Source organism: Apteryx rowi, unplaced genomic scaffold, assembly GCF_003343035.1.
Source record: "Apteryx rowi isolate R43461 unplaced genomic scaffold, aptRow1 scaffold_806, whole genome shotgun sequence".
Lineage (NCBI taxonomy): Eukaryota > Metazoa > Chordata > Aves > Apterygiformes > Apterygidae > Apteryx > Apteryx rowi.
In genome coordinates, this window is record NW_020451101.1 from 27,460 (window position 1) to 41,533 (window position 14,074).

At 54.7% G+C, this 14,074-nt stretch overlaps 1 protein-coding gene across 8 annotated transcripts in view; it reads right to left on the bottom strand.

Annotated features, from left to right (window-relative positions):
* The window catches only part of ATF7 (activating transcription factor 7), a 60,392-nt gene that overhangs the window by 23,740 nt on the left and 22,578 nt on the right, over positions 1-14,074 (bottom strand). Inside the window, exon 3 of one of the 8 annotated variants that reach the window (XM_026089252.1) lies at positions 7,540-7,776. The exons of the other annotated variants lie outside the window; for them this stretch is intronic. The gene's annotated coding sequence lies outside the window, so the exon portion shown is untranslated. The remainder of the gene's footprint in view (positions 1-7,539; positions 7,777-14,074) is intronic. 8 annotated transcript variants of the gene reach the window in all.

The window sequence follows — 14,074 nt, forward strand, 5'->3', positions numbered from 1 at the left end:
CGCCGGGTCCGGCCGCTCCGTCGGCAGCAAGCGGCAGCGAGGATAAAGGAAAAGAGGGAAGGTTTACGAGCCGTCAGCTCAGCGATATCCCCCCCGCCGCCGCCGCCGCACGCACGCAAAAAAAATAGATAATCAAAGCGAGTTCTGCCGTTCCTGCCCTTGCACAAAGTCTTTTTGCAAAAACGGGGACCGGGCGGCTGCTTTGCAAGAGACGAGCCAGATGCACCGGGCTCCAGTCCGAAAATGCCCCTGAGCCAAGGTCGTTTCRCCCCGGCACGTGCCGGAGGGAAAAAAAAACGAGACCCCCCAAAAAGCGCCGGCAAAAGGGCGAGAAGGGCTCGCGGCTCGGCCGGCTTTTCGCCATCGCGTTGCAACGGGCCGCCCGTCTCCAAACGTTTCGGCGTTAAATACCTGGTGCGATTCCCCGAGCCGGAGCAAAAATTAAAAAAAAAAAAAAAAAAAGCGGTATTTCTGCCAACTCGGGACCCAGGAAAATCCAGGAAAGGGCGCCGCCGGGTTAATCAAAGCGGGAGGCTCGGAGAAATTCGGTGCGACGCAACCTGCCCCCCCCCAACCCGCGCTGCAACCGCGTTGAGATTAAATCCCCCACTGTTATTTTTGGCTYAGGCAACCCCAGGGACCCATGTGGCTATGCTTTTTGCTTTAAAAATGTGCTTACATCCTGAGCGGTGATTAATTCACGTTCCTTTCCTTGTTTTAAAAAAATATATATTATATATATATAAAAAAATAAGAATAATAACCAGCAATTTCAGCCCCTTCGCAGGCAGCGTTCAGGGCTGGCGCTCGGAAGCCGCATCCGAACAGCCAAAAAGCCATTTAATAAACGCCGCTGGGGATTCAAGCGGCAGAAACCTCGGAAACGTGCCTTTTTTTTTATTGCTTTAACCAACCTAGAGAAAACCACCCGCCTCCAGATTTCGTTTTAGGGGGGATTTTTTATTTCCATTTTTTTAAAACGCCGCCGTTATCGCGGCTTCGCGCCCAACGATCCGCCCTCAAAGCGGGCAGCGCCRGGGCACCGGGCTTTCGCCGAGGTCCGTTATCTGGAGGCAAAATGAGGGCTACGGATTCGATAAAGCCAGCGGTGACCGGGGCCGGAGGGATTTTAGGGATGCATCAGGATTTGCCTCCCACCCGAGGCGACGGATACTCCCTTGCCTCCCCCCTTCCCGTGAAATAAAGAGTTCAGCGGCTCCTGGAGCCCATCCCCATTCCCGTTCCTCCTTGGCCAGAAGGGCAGAGCGTTTAGCTAGGAGTAGGTAAATAATTTAATTTACATTTCTATAGCCGCGCTCATCCCAGAGGGCTTCTCAGACACATGCCCCTCCGCCGAAATGCAGGTGTTTCGGCAGGGGGGGAAGGCGGCAGCCATCTGGCCTCCGGCGCGGCACGCGGCACCGAGGAGGGAAGCGTTCGGCCAAGGACGTCCGGGGCGAACTCCTGAATAAAACTGGCTGTTCCACTTCTTTGCTTCTTCTTTTTTTTTTTAACGTTAATAAATCGTCTCGGACGGCAGACGCGGGCGTCTCCGCCGTCGAGGCGCTTAAGTTCAGTATCGGCGCTTCCAGGCATGGAGAAAAACAGCTCCCAACCTTTCGGGGCGGCCGGCTCGGCCGGGAAAGCATTGGCCCCGGCGGGATTTAAGCCGGCTCGGACACCGGGAGCTTCAGCTCTCAAATCCGAGCTGGGATTATTTTTTTTTTATAGCGCTCTGACGGACGAGGAACCGACCTTTTCCGCCCGTTTTTTCACAAGGTTGCAAAAAAGCTGCGGCTCCGCAAGAGTGGGCGGGATTTGGCGAGGCACCGAGCCGGCTCCTCCGCCGGAGCGAGGCGCGCGGAGGATCCGTCCATCCGTCTGTCCTTCCCGGCCGCGAGCCAGCAAAGGGACGCGGGGACTCGCCTGCCGTGCAGAGCCGGCACCACCGGAGCCCGCAATGCAGTTATTATTTACTTCCACACGGTGGAGCATACATATATATATATATTTTTTAGCCTCGCCGTGCGGAGAAGGAAGGTCATTAAAATCCCTGCATTAATTACCGCTGCCACATAACTTAAGAGGAGAGGCACAGCAGTAATTAAGGGAGGCGAGCGAGGGGGCGGAGGCGCGGAGCGGAGAGGCGCCGGCCCCCCGGGAAGGCCCAGATAGCTCCGGCGTGGATGTGAATCATTCTAACGTCGCCGGCTCGAATCCCAGCAGCGGCCCGGCTTCGCGGCGTGACCTTGGGCGAGCCATCAATTCCCGTCCCCAGCAGCTGGGGGGGAATAAAATCCCTCTCCCCGTCTCCAAATATCCCTCTCCCTGGAAGCGGGTGGCAGCGGGGAGCTTTGCAGCCCGCCGGGGACACGGCGACGTTCCCGCTTGGAAGACAGCGCRGAGGAGCCAGGCTTGCAAAAGCATCGGGCTCCGTGCTCGCTCTCTGCTGGGGATGCAGAGCCCTGTTATACGGCGCTGCCGGTCCCTCGATCCCGATCCAAACCAAGCTTCTCCGGGGCTGGGGCAGCGGCGGTTCGATCGGGTCTCRGCCGAGAGGTTGGGCGCTCGTCGCCTCGAAAGAGGCCCCCGCGCTCCGCTGTRCTATTGCCGCCGTGCTAAGAGAAAGCTGACCCTAAAAAGAAAAGAAATGAAAAAGAAAAAAAAAGGGGGAAAAAGGAAAAAAGGGGGGGAAATGGGAAAAAAGGGGGAAAAATGGGAAAAAAGGGGGAAAAAAAGGAAAAAAAAGGGAAAAAAAGGGGGAAAAAAGAAGGAAAAGTTAGCGCCGATGGAAAAAAGCGCTCGCCGCGCCAGCAGGCGACGGCTTGAAGGAGCCGGCGTGCCTCAGCCCCGACCTCCGAACAACAGGGCAATCGGAGAAGAGGAGGCCACGGTGCCCACGCAGCGTTTTAACGCCCTGGAAGGTTGATTTCCTTCAACTCGCTTGCAATATTGGGTCTGCACCCAACTCGCGGGGCGTCAGCCTCCCCTTACAGTCCCTGATTGCAGGAAAGCAAGGGGGGGGATTTTTTTTATTCCGGACGTGAGCTAGGATCTCCCACGGGGAACCTCTCACAAGCAACGTTTCGGAGGAGGCATCGGGTTAAAACGAAGACAGGATTGCAGCGGCTATAGATGTTTGCACGAGYGCGACCCAAACGCCCTCGCGAGGGCTCAAGGCGAGGAGGGCAGTTGTTCGGGGTGGGATCCATCGATCCATGGATCCATCGAGCGGAAAGGGACGAAACGCCAGAAGCCAAGATCTGTGGATCCTTGGCCACCTCGAGAAGGCGTTTTAGAAGGGAACTGTGGAAATAAGAGGGGTTTGGCCCCCYTCTCGCATATCGAGGGAAACTGGGGAAGCTCAAGGATCGGTTCGGCTAGCTCCGATCTCCTYGGATGTCCCAGCGTAAGGTGTGAAATTAAAGACCAAGGAATTTGTCCAACCTCTGCAGCGACCGGTTCACGGAGCAGCTTGCGCCCTCGTCTATCTTCTGTCCGTCTATACTTACGGACCTTCCACATCTCACAGCAGGACGTAATTTTCCCCCAGGACTAATCCTTTCTGTAGCTCCTCTCCACCTTCCTTTTATTCCGAGGGGYCCTTGAAGCACCAAGAGCAGAAGGTGGCAGCTTTCCCGTCTCACCGACGTCACGCGTGAGGAACGCATCCTCTCTTCGTGCCTCCCTCTTACCTTTCTCCCGGAGGTTGGGGCCACCCAACTACCCGCAGAGYCCCTGGACTCCTTTTCTGCCACTGCTTTCCAGGATGCAGATGCCAAACTAGCTCCCCTGTTCGATAAGGATCGCGAATTCGCGCACGTTGTTACATGTCAGTGCATCACAGTAATTAAACGGGGGGAAAAAAATAAATAAATCAGGGCGTTGGGCTATTTTTGCTTCTCGAAGAGCCACCTGTTTTATCGCAGCAGGTAGATTTATGGGCATATTAATGCAGCGCTGCTGCTCCCACCCCGACGAGGTTCTCGGTGACCCTCTTCCCTCTCCAGATTTACGATCTCTCGGCCCCGATTGCCGCGGAGCGGTCAAATGCCGGGCTCTCCGCGTGACTCCAACCTGGAGATTGGATCTCCTGGAGATTGGATCTCCAGGGCCTGGACATCGCCACTGCGGATCCAGATCCCTTTTCCAATCATCCGCGACCATCGTGCAACCGCTCCTTCTTTCCGAAGGCGCCAGGTTTTCCCCGGCAAGTGGGGTCAGGTTGACGGGTGGAAGCAAACCTCCCCGCTTGTCTCGCATCCCCTTCCGAAGGCCTCGCGACGGGAGTTCACAACCGGGAGATTTCAGCCGCCTGCGCAAGCGGATTAACGCTCAAGGAGCGCATTAGCGAGCTCCCGGGGCCCCGGCGTCAGCCTGCGCGCCGGCAAATCCCAGCAAAAGCCTCGGCGCGTCCGCAACGCGCTCCCCAGCTGCGGCTCGCCCCGGCCCCGGGGGCTCTTGCTCGCTCCTAATTGCCTCCTTAGCCGCTCCCRGCTAATGGGAAACCCTATTAACATCACTTTCCACCTGCAGCCCTTAATAAAAATTAAGTGGCGAAACCCTTAAGTGCAGGAAAAAATCGGAGCGGAGAGAGGCAAGCGGCTTTCCATAAGCTTTTCCCTCCCCTGCGTCATTCGCTCTACGGCCCCCCCTTCCCCGGCAAGTCCGTYTGCCGAGGTGAGGATTCAGCGACGGAGAAACGCACGGCTGGGGTCACCCTCCTCGCGTCCTTAGGGTCTTAACGGCTTTTCCGCCCGCGTTGCGGGCTGCGGGCGATAAAATCCGGCGCAGGCTCGGAGCAAAAGGCCCGGCAGCCCTCCGCGCGCGCTTGCAAACGGTTCGAGGTTCGGCGCAAACGGGGTGCCCGCTCTCCCGAACGGGAGACGAGCTAAGGCGGCCATCGCAAATCGTCTTTAACAGGTGCGACGCGTGCCGGAAGCACCTTCCCCCAGCCGCAGAAACAAAAGCTGGCGTTAACATCCCGGCGAGCGCGGGAATCAAGGGGTTTTTACGAGCGCTCGAGCCGGGATTAAGCTGTCGACGGCGGCGCTGCGCAACGCGGATGCACCTGCATCTTGGGCGTCGTGAGGATCCCGGCACGCGGCGCGCTGCCTTCGCGGACGGCTGGGGTAGCAGAAGCAGCGACAGGAGTCTCGTGCCAAAATAAAAAACAAAAAGCAAAAAAAAAGCAAAAAAAAGCAAAAAAAAAAGCAAAAAGCAAAGGGCCAGCGAGCTACACGCAAGCTCGACGCTGGGGGAATGACCTACTGCTTATTTTGACTCCTTGAAGGCTAGCGTGGATTGCTTAAAACCTGCTCCTTGGAAGGGTTATTTGTACAAAAGAGCTTTTCCGAGACTGCGGCAGCTCGCCTCCCCGCCCAAAGTCCACGACRAGGGGCTTCGAGCGGGTAGACGTGACGGGCGACGCTCTGAATTCCTGACATTTATACCGGCAGCCGTAAACCCCTCACCTGTCTGCCCCCAAAATACACCCCGCTTCGACAGCTCCGCAAGACAGATTTACTATTTATAAATAACCCGAAGTTAGGAAGCCAGAAACCTTTAACTTCCCCAAAGATAGAGACTGATTCAACATTTTGCAAGAACTTCATTTTACGAAAACGGTTTAATTTAGCGGGCTTTACTGCGGAGATTAATTTATAGCTTGTTTTGCACTGCTGCAAGAGTCTCCCACCCCATCGCCTGCACACACACAGTTCTTTATTGTCTAGATGTTTACTCTCAAGGGGAATTTTAGGACTTTAATGTTTTTATTGTTTTAATCCGGCATATAAAAAAATTATTTAAGCAAAACAGCTGGTACAAGCGCTTGGAAAGTGGCGGTGCAGTTTCGCAGCTTGCATCATTAAGCAGGTGTTAAATAAACGAGATGCCACGAGTGTTACCGGCACYGGAGATTTGCAGGGCATCTTTTTAGACAGCAAGGGAGTCACCGAACCGACAGCTGAATCTCTCCGGCCGGGACCTTTTGCGTTTCTGCCAACGCTGCCGGTATTTAGCTCGGGTTTACGCTCTCCAGCTTAAATTCCTCCAGGCAATAAGCTAGGGAAGGGCCGAACCGCGACAAGCAAATCCGCCGCTTGCTACCTGCTGCACGCAAAGGGGCCTCGCGAAGGTTGGCCACGCGCCCTCGCCTTCGCGCGCAAAGAAAAAGCCCCCGAAAGGCGTTTTTTTGTTCCTTTCTGCTTTTAACCCGTCCGTCCTCGAGCCTTTTGTGCAGCCGCAGCCCCGCCAACCCCCCCCAGCGGCAGGAGCTCGCGCGGCTACGAACCGCTCGAGCCCCCGCGATAAGGGTGTTTATCACCAGCGCATCTTCGTCAAAGAACCGACTGCAAAAGGAAAACCTTTTGCAAAAGAGTCGCTGATGCATTAGCCAAAAAAACCCCCAAAGCTTAAAAAAAAGCGAGACTAGAAATCGCTGCTATGCATCCGTTTTTATACACAGGGCGAGAGCTCTCTGGAAAGGGCCTGAAAAATCTTATTGCTTCGTTATTTGCGGTTTTATCCCTGCTCCGAGGGCGGACAAAGCCGCAGCGGCGGGCCGGCGCGGCTGCCGCAGAGGGGCGGAGCGGCCGGGAGCTCGGAAGCAGCCGGGCGTTCGGAGGCRGCCGACGCGGGACCCCCCCCCGCTCCGGCGCCCGGCTCCTACCCCAGCGAGCGGGGATGCGAGCTGCCTTTCCGCGGGCTCTCGGCCTCCTCCTCGCGGTTCCCGGGCGGCTTGGGCACATCCCGCCGGGCGCGGGAGTCTCGGCGGGGGCCGAACGCTTGTTAGCGACAATAAAAAGCGGAGGAAGAACAGGTCACCGGCTTTTTTTGTTGGTAATAATTGAGAGCGTGGGCTAAGGGCAGCAGCTTTACGACCCCAAGCGGCCTCATCTTTGCTGGGGGAGGAGACGAGCGGTCCAGGCCCCCTTTTATTTTTATCCCTCCGCTTGGTTTTTTTGCAAGTTGCTTGGCTTTTACGCAAGAAGCTTGCAGAAAACCCTGCAAACTCAAGCGCCTTTTTTTTAATAAAAAAAAAAAAAATCACATATCCTTGATGGCACGAAGACAAGGCCTTTGCACAGCTACGTGCCGCATCCGCGTTTGGGAAGCAAGTTCTCCGCTAATGTTAAAAACGAAGCATCTCATCGTTTTCAAAGGTATTAGAGAGGCTGCAAACAAAACAAACAAACAAAAAAAGCAAACAGCTTTGGCTTCAAAAAGTGTTTCTATAGCGGTTGCGAAAAATCCCTTAAATCCAATGAGAGGAAAACGTTCCCTGCAAGCACGTGGCCGTTTTACTTTGGGGGKATTTCTGCAGCGCCGACCCCGTTTTCATCGGGGCCAATCCGGCTCGGAAAAGGCGAACAAGGGCTCGTTTTCCAAGAAACACTCAGCGGAACGATAACCGCTTTCCAAAATGGGAATGCTACTGCCGGATCTCATGGCAGCATCAAAGCCACGGCCCTGGCAGGCGTTTCCGAGAGCATCCGAACCGGAAAGGAACCAACGGGGCTTTTTTAAGTCACCTACCTCCCTTACATACGTGTTTAACTAGTTCACACTATTCAGGTCAACGGTTTCCAAGCGGACTTCGTTAAAAAGCAACCCCCCCTGCGCTTCATCTACCGGATTTGGGATGATTTTAGGGAAATCTCCGGTATGGCTCCATCAAGCAGGTCCGCTGCCACTTCCGCGGAGCCCCTCTGCTCGGAGCGCTCCAGCGTCAGCATCACGGGGCAGCCGTGCACGAGCAGGATAGCACGAGAGCTGAAAATACATGTAATAAGATGAAAAACAACATTCCCGAAAGCCGGTTTCCGGATAAAGCCGGCCGCGACGCGCAACCTGTCAAACGGCCRCCTCCCAGGAGGGCCCTCGGCACGGACGGCCCCGCCGCGCTCGTAGCGCCGCGGAGCTCCCAATTCCCACGTTAAGTTGTCTTTTTCCTGTCAGGGCTTAAAAAAAGAAATAGAATTTAAAAAAATACATCCCTACGCACAAAACACACCGTCCCAGCGGATCCAACGGGAGTCTCCCCGGTGCCGCCGCCGCCGGCCAAGGTTTGCCATCGCGAGGGAGCCGGGCTCCGAGCGAGGAAGCGCGCGGGCTGCCCGGAGGACAGCGGAGAACCGAGAGAGCCGGCACGGAAGCCCAGAAAACGGCGCCGAGGCCTTTTTTTTCCCACTTTTGCCCTGCTTTTCCCTCCCACGGCTTCGTTCCGCTTGCAAGGCCGCGACGCACCACGGTGCGAGCCCTGCAACTCCGGCCCTGCGGCCACCGGCCCGGGGTTATTTTTAAGCGCCGCGCACCCGCGTTTCGCACGGGGAAGATGGTGGCAGGGGGGGAAAGAAGGCAGCAAAACGGAGGAATTAGCAAGGCCCGGAAAGGAGGCAGGGATGAAAATCAAGCCCCAAACCGGGGACACGTTTTGGGGGGGGGGGGTGACAGCTGCACAGGGCTGCGCTGCCCCGTGGCACGGGGCCAGCGCTCATAAAAAGGGCGGCAAGGGGGAGGCCGGCGACAGCGACGGCAACGCCGGGCGAGGAGGGAAAAACCAGCACAAAGCCCTTGCAAAAGAAAAGCCCTTTTTGGGGTGTTTTTTWGTCTTTTTTCCCCTTTTTTTTTTTCCTTCTTCCCCCCCCGCAGGACAGTGCTGGCAGCCGCCGCGCCAGCGCTGCACGCCGAGAGCTTCCAGCTTCRTTGCGGCCAGGCCGGCTGTCGGGGCTGCCCCGGAAAGCTGCCAGCGGGCGCCGGGACCGCCGGTCGCGCCAAAGCCCGGCTCCTAATTAATACCTAATCAGCCGCGGGGGACGCAAACGGGTTCGCTTGCAAAGAACGAGCCGCAGCGGCCGTTATTAAAAGGCGACTTTTTGGCAGAGCCCGGCGCCGCGCTTCCTTCACCCAGGCGCGGGATTTGCACACGGGTCCGTCAAGCGCTTTGGCAAAAGGGGGATTTGGAAAAGCCGCGCGGAGCCGTTTCCAGTTGCCGGACAAGTGTCTGCGGCGGTTCGGCACCGCACACGTGCTTCAAATGTAAAGCAGCAGCGGCATCGGGCGAACCCGCAATGAATCCCAGCCCTAGGAACGATAAAGGTTTCAACTTGCAGGAAATGCCGCTATTAAATAAATATTTAAGTCTTAATTATATTTTAAAACAGCCGTTTGATAAAAAGAAGAAGAAGGGGGGGGGAAAGAAGTTCTATTATAGTGCTTTTGTAGTTAAAGGTCTGTCAACATTTCCATTTTAAACCTTCATTTCTAGGGGGTTTATAATTTGGTCATAAAAATTCATTCTAGGCTGGAACTTGGCATACAGGGGCTCAGCCTAGGAGCAATATTTTTTATTATCCAATTTGGTTTAAATTGGTTTGGCCGTTTTTAAGTTATAGGAGTGTAAAAAATAAACGTTTACTGGTTTCAGATGCCTTCTCAAGCTTATTATTATTCAAAATCAGCTTTTCCCCTCCGCACCTCCAAAAATACCTTCAGCCAGAGGTGGGAGATATCATTTTGCCGTGCTGACAACGCATGAGTTACCATTCAAATTAATTCACTTCTTCCGATGCTAACGACCTAAAGACTTACTATAGCCAACAACTACTTTTACACGGACCCATTTCGTACTGTAAATGCTTGGAGATTTGCGCAGCATCTGCCATTTTGTGCTCGACGCACAGGTACTGCAGCTGTAAAGGCCTTAATTTGAAATAAATAATTAACTCCGGAAACCTGCATTCCCGTAAAATAATGGAAGACCTTTAACCGAGATGTTTCTCTGTAGAATTTTTATTTCGGCTGTGGCAGCTTCAAATAAAAAGCCGCAGATGTGAAGCAAGCAGGGGCGTACAGCTAGGAATTCCTCGCCACGGAGCCTCGGACGTTTTTCCTTGAATTTGAAAAACAAAAAAGAAACTCTAGTTTATGGCTCAGCTCTTCAAATCACTTGGGTGCAGTAGGGACACAACGCAGACGTGACTTTGCATGCTAAGCGCAGCCGAGGGGTATCCGTGCCCAAGCCTAACAAAAGCTCGGAGAAGGATTTTATTCGCGCTTGATCATTAAGCGGCCGCGATCTTTCGTTTTAGTATTTCGCTGGTGCGCGGGGGCGTCAGCCCTGGCTCGACCCCGGCACGCGCGGGGGACGGCTTGGTACCGCCGGGGCCGTATTCGGAGGGTTCGCAGAGGGCCGGGAACGGCTTCCCACGTGATCCAGCGCGGTGCCGGAGCGGCTCGAGTCCCCAGGCGAGGCATGGCCTCCCGGTGGTCGGGGGCCTCCCGGAGCAGAGACCCGCTGCCGCTCGTGTCACGTAATCCCGGAGAGGGCAGGTCCCGGCGCCGCTCTTGGCTTCGCGGGCCCCCGGTGCTCATGATCACCGATCTCACCGCCCTGCTCCACAGGAGCCATTCTCCCAATTCATGAGGCTCGGATTTCCAAATCGGAACCATTGAACCAGTGGGCGTAAAGGAGCCCGAATTCCTTAAGGAAAAACATCCTGCTCCCATGTCCAAGCCCAGTCCCGCTCAGTTCCTCTGCCAGGACAGTAACAATCTCAACGGGAGGACAGGTCATCATAACTGCACTTAATATCCGTTGAAATGCCCGTTTTCCCTAAGAGCAGGAGCCAAGTGGGCTGAAGCTTCCCAAAAGTTTGGTTTTTAACCCTGAATTTCATACGCGGGGCGTCTGGCTCCTCTTCGCAAGGAAGGAACAACGTCTCGAGAGAGAGACCCCAAGGAGGGCGTTCAACCAACGCACGGGCTCGTATTCCCACCGAACCCATCCGCGTCCTGCCCGCACGGTGCCGACTGGGGCCTGCGGCAGGGCAGAGACATCCCTTTGGATTCCTTCCAAGCCTAGAGGTGGCTCCTGGAAGCTTTGAGGCAGGGAATGTTTTCTTCCCTTGCTTCACCCCATGATTGGGATGAGGGGAGAAGGAAGGTAACGAAGCAAAGCTTGGAAATGCGGTGATAGGAAAACGCTTTGTTGTTGCGAAGCGGACGGGCACCTCCTTCCTCTGCACGCACCTACCTACTCGCTTCGCTACATCATTCCGGCTTTTTAAACAACAACAGCTCATCTCGAAGGATCTGCTTCCACCGAGGACGTTCGGCCACCGAGAGACCTGCAGACGGGGACGAAACTCGTTCCTCGTGCCGGCGGAGCTGGTCTCGAGCCGAAACCGGGACGGAGAGGCACCGCTGCAAAGCGCGGCGATACTTTCCGGCGATACCTTCCGAAACGTCGCGAGCGGCTGCGGCTCCGCACACGTCCTTGGCCACCTGGGAGGTTGAACCCCGACGAGCAGAGCCCACCGCTAGAGAGCTTCTTGGAGAGAGAAGAGGGGTGGGTTTTTTTCCTTCTTTAGACTCGTATAAAAGGAATAATCTATATTCGTTTGGATTATACAAGCTACAAAACACACCTTAGCTTCAGTCCCACATTTAACCAATCGCAGAGGCCATTTGTTGGCTCGTATATTATAAAGCAATAGAGATTTAAGGGATAATGGTCATGGCGGCAGAGTATACAAAGCAATAAACTGCTTTTGAGGTTGGTTAAATGCCAAGTGATGCTGAGGCCTCAATGCCATAAACATTATTTCTATTATATGACAAGATAAGAGGATACAATAAACCGCAAAGAAGAAAAATCATTTTCTGGTCGCGTGAAAGTTCTGGGCTCCGCGTTCCTCGGACCCTGCCCGAGCATCACCTCGGCGGCGCGGGTTTAAGGGGAATAAATTGTTAAATTAAGGGCGGGTTTAAAAAGCAAACGATCGTTCGAGGAAACGGCCTGTGTCACCGTAGCGCCAGAATTGGGACCCAAGCGGTGATTTGTGTCGCTTATAAGCGGCGCAATGGTGCGGACTGGGGAGGTGGGGGCTAGGTAAAGCCTTGCTCCCGGGAGAATATATCCAGCGTCACGGCACCTCCGTTAGTTTGGGCGACCGGAGCGGATGACGCCGTTTTATTAACGAAGAACGTCTGCCTGCTACGACACTTCGGAAAACCTCAAGCATCCAACGCTCTCGAAGCCTTCGGGAGGGGAGCGGAAGAGGCACCACCGCAGGGGGGGCAAATCGGTCCCCCAACCGACGCCACCGCCAGCTCTGCCTTCCAAACGGGGCATCCAGCACGCTCCAAAGTATTTAACACACTGTTTTAGCGGGAAGGAAACGGATCCAGACGCTGAGCAGTTTCCCGTTGCCGCACCGAATCCCAGGAATTGAGCAGCAGACGTCGCTCCCGAGCCCCTTTCTCCTAAGCCTTTGCTCTGGATGCCTTAGGGATGGCCCCAAAAAGTTTTAATTACCTGGTATTAATGACTCAGAGCGCTATCGTTATGCAGGCTTAGGTAATACCTTCGGGCTTTAACGTCAACGCTCAGGTTTGCGGCCACCGCTCGGCTGCGTTTCATCACTCGGAGCGCCTTAAGCGGGATTAGGAGATTTAAAACACCGATTAGCAAGGCGCGCCACCCCCGGATTCGTTGCGCTTAACGAAGCCCGTAAAAGCCTTACTCGAGGCACAAGCGCTACAACTCCGGCGGGAGTCGGACCCGCTCCTGCCGGAGAACGAAACGCTCCTCCGCCTTCTCGGGGTCCGGGGGGGGAAAAAAACAAAACGTGTCACCTGTCCTCCTGGAGAAGCAACCGGCTGAGTGACCTTGGGGAAAGCAGCTTTTTTAAAAGCCGTATATGCGGCGCATTTGGAAGTCAGCTGTGTCGCAGCAGACGCGCTGTTGGGAAGCGACCGCGCGCCGAGTCCAAAAATAACAGCCATTAAAGACCTAGCAACCAAAACATGTTTACACAGCCGCCGAAAGCCCACTAGCTCGGATTATACGGTGGGTATAGCGAGATGCGCTCATCTATTTTAGGTGAGCGTTCCCTCTTCCCACCCTGCTTCCCTGAAAAATCAGCTTTACAGCATTTTTCTGCGCAGAAACAGGGAAGGAAAAGGGGGGGAAAAGCCCATAAAGCATAAAAGAACGGGGCTGGTATTAGCTACAAAGAGAAAGAACCAGCTAAAGGCTCCAAGATGGTGCACTGGGAAGCACAAGATTTCTCCTTTTAGTCTAAAGGAAAAAATAAAAAATAATCACACCTGGCTTTGCCTGTCTTCAGGCTCCTGTTCAAATTCGTTTGGCTCCACTCTCCCTTCTCCCTTGACCTCCCATGCTACTAGATGGCTCAAGGCAGCATTTGCAAGAGGCAGGACATGTTCACCTCGATGACCGAAGCAGCAAGAAGGCCCCACAACCACCAATACCCTCCTGTTCAAAGGTCTTTCTTCCTCAAAATGCAGCCAAAGGTCTTGAAGAATCAGAAAAAAAGGCCGACTCCTGCAAGGAAATCTTCCTTCCCAGCGCTGGCCACAATCCAGCTTGTTTTCAGGCTGGGAAAAAGCTTTCCGTACTCTAAGCAATAACGTACCACCACCTGGGCTGGCATGAGTGCCCCGGGGCTGAAAAATCAAACTGGTCTCCAAAAAAACTCAAAACTCTGGATCCTGCTGTCTCTCACGGGAGTTTTAGGCACTCGGCACCTTTAGGAAGGTCAGGCTGTTCCTCTGGTGGATCTGACCATCCCGTTTCAGCTCCCCAGGCTTGAAGACAAGGATCTCGATCTTCAAGAAGCGAGGGGATGAATTCAGAGAGGCGCAGCCACCTCTGAGCCTTATTAAAGCTTCCCTTTAACGTTAGTTCATACGAATAAGCCATATTTGATTAGATGATCCCCAATGACACGATAAGGATCAGGGTTTAGTGCCAAAAGGCAGCACAAGCTGCCGGGGGAACAAGGCAGCACGTGCTTCAGAAGCCGAGGCCTGCGCTCGGCCCCTCCAACTTCAAATTTGGATTTATTTTTCAGGTTTGAAGCTACCAACCCTGTCGCTACCTCGTCCCGCTCATCGCAACGATCCAGCTTTACTCCATCTGCACCAGCAAGCGCCGCTCGCTGAACATTAATTTCAGCCGATGCTCCAAGATCCTGCCCAGATGGTCTGGACGGACCTTGGCTACCACTGCACCTCCACGGTCGTACTGCTGCATCGTAGCGGC